We start from the raw sequence: 6,402 nt of genomic DNA, 5'->3' as shown, positions 1-6,402 counted from the left end.
TCCTGAGCTAGAAGGCCGGAAGGTCAGAGCCCCCACCCCAGACCTCCCTTTGGAACCGGGAGAGAAATGGGGAAAGCCTAGGGAAACCAATAAACTTCTCCAAGGGACCCACCTCGCTGGCTTGCCCAGCCATGTGGCCAGGAAAAGCCTTCTCTCTCCTTCCTCCCTGTCCCCAGGGTTATTCCTGGGCACCTGCTCAGGGTCCCAGCAAGTGGGTTCCAGCAAGGTGCAATTTTAAGGAGACCCCAGGCTTCCTTGTCCCTGCAAGGGGCTGGGAGGGAACTGGTGAACTTTCAACTTCCAGCAATTAGGAAGCAAATGCCTCTGGGGAGTCGGAAGCTTCAGCAGGCAACAAGGGGAGGACATGGCTCCATGTGCTCTTTACTTGTCCAAATCACAGACCAAAGTGGTGTCTCAGAAACACCCCCCTCCCTCTTGACTATTTCTAAAACATAAAAGGGACACGTGTATCTCCTTTGTATATCTCAGCTGTATGCCCTTAACATCTATAACTCTTTCGAACATCCTCATATAGTGATAATTTTGCCCATTGGATTTGTTATTTGATTGTTTGATTTCCCCCTTTGAGATCTGTTTTATAAGCAATACTGGTAGAAGAGGATCTCTGTATAGATTTCATGTTTGAACCAAGTTACGGGGAATGTTGGACTTTATTCGTCGCCTCCCAGATGCACCAACAATATCTTGTGGCATTGTTTCTCTTTTGCATAGGCACATTAAAATGGGAAAATAATACATATGCAAACAAGTTCTTATCTAATAGAGATGGGAACACAAATTTGGTAATGTAATTAGGTCTTTTACCCTGAACATTGGCATAGTGATTTGGCTTAGGCCTCAGGAGAATGGGCACTGCCCACACATACCTGAACAATGGATATCATCTATAGAAACAACCACAATTGTCTAACATTACCAGGATCCAAGCCTCTACCAGGGAAGACCTACCACTGCTTTGGCATTGACTTACTCCAAAGAGTGATCCTAACAACCAGACGACTCAGCAACAGTCTGCATGTAGGGCAGATGGCTCCGCATTTAATGGTATGCTGAAAATAGAGGATGCTCCACATCAGCCTGACATCATTGAAGGAAATGCACAGAATCCAGAGTCTTTAAATATAAGAATCTGATACCAACAATAGCTAAAGTGTGAAAAAGTTTCACCTGGACCATGGAGAATGACTCGGGTTGAACGGACTGGTATGCCTGGAACCCAGAGTCAGAACCCAGAAAAATGGACCTATGCAAACAACAGCTATCGCCACTATCACACCCTTACTATATTTTTTTTACTCTTATCCTTTAAGGAAAAAAATACAATTTACTGAACTTAAAAACAAATAACTGTAGTAGAATGCCTGTCTTGAATACAGGCAGGGGATGGGAAGGGAGGAGGGGGGTAATGTTACACTGGTGAAGGGGGGTGTTTTGGTTATGACTGTAACCCAACTATGATCATGTTACTTAAATAAAAATATATATTAAAAAAAGAAGATTTCCTTTCACGGAATCATGCTACTTGAATCTGTCCACTTAACTGTCTTTAGATGTCTTGCTCTATTGCAAGATCTGACCCAAAACTTTCACTTTTAGAGATCAGTATCCTTAAGATCACAGTCCTTACAATAGTGCTTAATTCATAGAGTTAATTTTCAACTAAATCTTATTTTCCTTTTTCCCTGCTGTGAAATATTTTTCTCCCCTTAAAATGCTGATCTATCTGGTACTTATAAAAGCTAAATGTTAATTTTCTGGTTCAGTGAGCAATCGATCATAAGAAAACAATTTGCAGTCCTAGTTTATGAGTAACTGCTTAAAAATTTCAACTTTATAATATTTCTTCTCAATGATTTCCACTTTCCAAACCCCACTATTTTTCTTTCTTATTAAGAGATCGCAAAGTCAGATGTAGACCCTGAACACCACTCATTGAGTGTGGCCCAGACACAAACCCAAAATATGAAATATTAAGATAATAATAATAATAATAATAATAATAATAATAATAATAATAATAAAAGAAAGCAGAGCCTGCTGATCAGAAGCCCCAGCATCCTGTATATCTTGAAATCTTTGGATTTCTGTGCATTCTGGAAGGTGGAATTAGAGTGGTTGTTACAGCATGAGACTACACCAGCTATTAGCTTTCAATATTTAAATGATATGACCATGCTTTATGCAAGATGGTTAATTGTTTGTTCACGATCTTCCTTCTGCTTTGCTAACAGAATTCTATTTGCCTGCTGTCAACCCTATGTACAGTCCCTGGCTATGGCTTATAACTTTGAAGGTAATCCTTGCCCTCTTTGTAGTTAGGAATGGCCATGTAGCCCAATTCCTTCTAATGAGATAGAGGGAATCAAGTGAGGTGTAGTATAGTAGGAAAACAAAGAATTTCCTCACAAAGACAGTAATGTTAGTATTGACCATTTTCTTTTCTGTATCAAAGATGAATGTACATAAACAGCAAGAGTTCTGGGACACTGAGAAGTCTAAGATTAGCAGAGATGCCACAAAATTTGTTCCAGTAGCTACTTCCATCAGATTTTATATAATTTTTTAATTTGGAAAAAACAATTACTTCCTTAAGCTGTTGGTCACCATTAAAGTTTATTCGTTTTTTGAATAATTTTTGTTTATTCCTTGCAATGGAAGAAAGCAATCTTGATGGATCTCTTTTCATTTTTTTTCTCTTTTAGTGGCTATTCAGGCTCTGTGCTTAGGGGTGACTTCTGATTATGCTCAGGGAATGATTTGTAATAGGCAACCAGGGTTAACTCTATATAAGGCAAGTGCCTTATTTGAGTACTGTAGATCTTTTTTTTTTTTTTTTTTTTTGGATTTTGGGCCACACTGGACACACTCAGGCATTACTCCTGGGTGTGCACTCAGAAATCTCTCCTGATTTGGGGGACCATATGGAATGCTGGGGAATCAAACCATGGTCTGCCCTAGGTCAGACGCATGCCTTACCACTGCGCTACTGCTCTGGCCCCTTGTTTGTTAGTTTTTATAGATTTATATGCAAGGCAAGATAAGGGAATAACAACAGGTCTGTATGGATATTCAAAGGTTAGAAATGAGCCTATATATGATACATGATATATGATATATATATATATATATATATATGTTTTTTTGGTCACACCCAGCAGCACTCAGGGATTCCTCCTGGCTCTACACTCAGAAATCACTCCTGGCAGGCTCAGGGGACCATATAGGATACTGGGATTTGAACCACCATCTTTCTGCATGGAAGGCAAACGCTCTACCTCCATGTTATCTCTCTGGCCCCATATGATATGTTTTGAGATGATTGAGAGTTCCATCACACAGACTGTAGGACCAAGAGATTTGAAATAAAGCTGATAACAGAGAGCAGGGCTAGGTACAAATCCTTGGTTGCCAAATTATAATTTGTTGCAATCTCTAGACAACAATCTATATTTATGATCTAAACTTTTAAAGATGTGTGATTTGGGACAACAGGTTTGAATTTCTTTTGCAAGAAAACTAATAGTAGCACAAAATAATATTTTTCAACTGGGACTGGGAGGGAGGAGCATATGGCCCCACTGTAGACTTCCAGGATATTCCAGCTGGGCCACGGGTGAAAATCTGATAAATGTGAGACCATGACACAGATGAGGTGGCCAAATGATAATAGGTAAGGGAACAGGAAGGAAATGAGGTCAGATGGAAACAACATCAGAATAGGACCATCGCTGACAAGAGAAACACTGGTTTAGAGGACTAATTTAGAGAACTAAGAGAAGTTTATGAAACAGAAACTTGAATGACCACAGAAAGCTCTATATGATAATGTTGGTTCAGAGAGTTTTTTTTATAATATCTTTACTTAAACATCTTGATTACAAATATGAGTGTGATTAGGTTTCAGTCATGTAAAGAACACCCCCTTCACCAGTGCAACATTCCCACCACCAATGTCCCAAATCTCCCTCCATCTCACCCCACCCCCACCTGTACTCTAGACAGGATTTCCAGTTTCCTCATTCATTCACATGGTTATGGTAGTTCTCAGTGTAGTTATTTCTATAACTGCACTCACCACTCTTTGTGGTGAGCTTCATAAAGTGAGCTGGAAGTTCCAGCCCTCCTCTCATTGTCTCTGAGGATTGTTGCAAAAATGACTTTTATTTTTCTTAAAACTCATAGATGAGTGAGACTATTCTGCATCTTTCTCTCTCTCTCCCCCTCTGACTTATTTCACTCAGCATGATAGATTCCATGTACATCCATGTATAGGAAAATTGTATGACTTTATCTCTCCTGATGGCTGCATAATATTCTATTGTGTATATGTACCACAGTTTCTTTAGCCATTCCTCTTGTGAAGGGCATCTTGGTTGTTTCCAGAGCCTGGCTATTGTGAATAGTGCTTCAATAAATAAAGGTGTAAGGAAGGGATTTTTGTATTGTATTCTTGTGTTCCTAGGGTATATCCCTAGGTGTGGAATAGCTGGGTCGAATGGGAGCTCAATTTCCAGTTTTTGGAGGAATCTCCATATCGCTTTCCATAGAGGTTGGACTAGATGGCATTCCCACCAGCAATGGATAAGAGTTCCTATCTCTCCACATCCCCAACAGCACTGATTGTTCTCGTTCTTTGTGATGTGTGCCAATCTCTGTGGTGTGAGATGGTATCTCATCGTTGTTTTGATTTGCATCTCCCTGATGATTAGTGATAAGGAGCATTTTTTCAATGCCTTTTGGCCATTTTTTTTTATTTTTTTTTTTTTTTTTTTTTTTTTTCAGAAGTTTATATGACATTAACATATTTCTTTTTACTTTACTCTAATAAATCAGTCTGATAATTACATGGTTACTTGTCAAGACTGAAAAGTAAAAAGAGGCACAAAATATATTTTATATTTTATTCTCCCTCATCCTTCTCTTCCACCCTCTTCCCCTCACTTTCTCCTTCTCCTGACCCCTCCCTTTTTTCTTTTTTTTTTTTTTTTTTTTTAAATTTTTTTTTTTATTTAAACACCTTGATTACATACATGATTGTGTTTGGGTTTCAGTCATAAAAGGAACACCACCCATCACCAGTGCAACATTCCCATCACCCAAGTCCCAAATCACCCTCCTCCCCACCCAACCCCCGCCTGTACCCTAAACAGGCTCTACATTTCCCTCATACATTCTCAATATTAGGACAGTTCAAAATGTAGTTATTTCTCAAACTAAACTCATCACTCTTTGTGGTGAGCTTCCTGAGGTGAGCTGGAACTTCCAGCTCTTTTCTCTTTTGTGTCTGAAAATTATTATTACAAGGGTGTCTTTCATTTTTCTTAAAACCCATAGATGAGTGAGACCATTCTGCGTTTTTTTCTCTCTCTCTCTGACTTATTTCACTCAGCATAATAGATTCCATGTACATCCATGTATAGGAAAATTTCATGACTTCATCTCTCCTGACAGCTGCATAATATTCCATTGTGTATATGTACCACAGTTTCTTTAGCCATTCATCTGTTGAAGGGCATCTTGGTTGTTTCCAGAGTCTTGCTATGGTAAATAGAGCTGCAATGAATATAGGTGTAAGGAAGGGGTTTTTGTATTGTATTTTTGTGTTCCTAGGGTATATTCCTAGGAGTGGTATAGCTGGATCGTATGGGAGCTCGATTTCCAGTTTTTGGAGGAATCTCCATATCGCTTTCCATAAAGGTTGAACTAGACAGCATTCCCACCAGCAGTGGATAAGAGTTCCTTTCTCTCCACATCCCCGCCAACACTGTTTATTCTCATTCTTTGTGATGTGTGCCATTCTCTGGGGTGTGAGGTGGTATCTCATCGTTGTTTTGATTTGCATCTCCCTGATGATTAGTGATGTGGAACATTTTTTCATGTGTCTTTTGGCCATGCGTATTTCTTCTTTGTCAAAGTGTCTGTTCATTTCTTCTCCCCATTTTTTGATGGGGTTAGATGTTTTTTTCTTGTAAAGTTCTGTCAGTGCCTTGTATATTTTGGAGATTAGCCCCTTATCTGATGGGTATTGGGTGAATAGTTTCTCCCACTCAGTGGGTGGCTCTTGTATCCTGGGCACTATTTCCTTTGAGGTGCAGAAGCTTCTCAGCTTAATATATTCCCATCTGTTAATCTCTGCTTTCACTTGCTTGGAGAGTGCAGTTTCCTCCTAGAAGATGCCTGTAATGTCCTGGAGTGTTTTGCCTATGTGCTGTTCTATATATCTTATGGTTTTGGGGCTGATATCGAGGTCTTTAATCCATTTGGATTTTACCTTTGTACATGATGTTAGCTGGGGGTCTAAGTTTAATTTTTTGCAAGTGGCTATCCAATTGTGCCAACACCACTTGTTGAAGAGGCTTTCCCTGCTCCATTTAGGATTTC

Source organism: Suncus etruscus, chromosome 11 (assembly GCF_024139225.1).
Source record: "Suncus etruscus isolate mSunEtr1 chromosome 11, mSunEtr1.pri.cur, whole genome shotgun sequence".
Lineage (NCBI taxonomy): Eukaryota > Metazoa > Chordata > Mammalia > Eulipotyphla > Soricidae > Suncus > Suncus etruscus.
The sequence above is the reverse complement of the archived record's forward strand: the minus strand, read 5'-3'. Positions refer to the sequence as shown.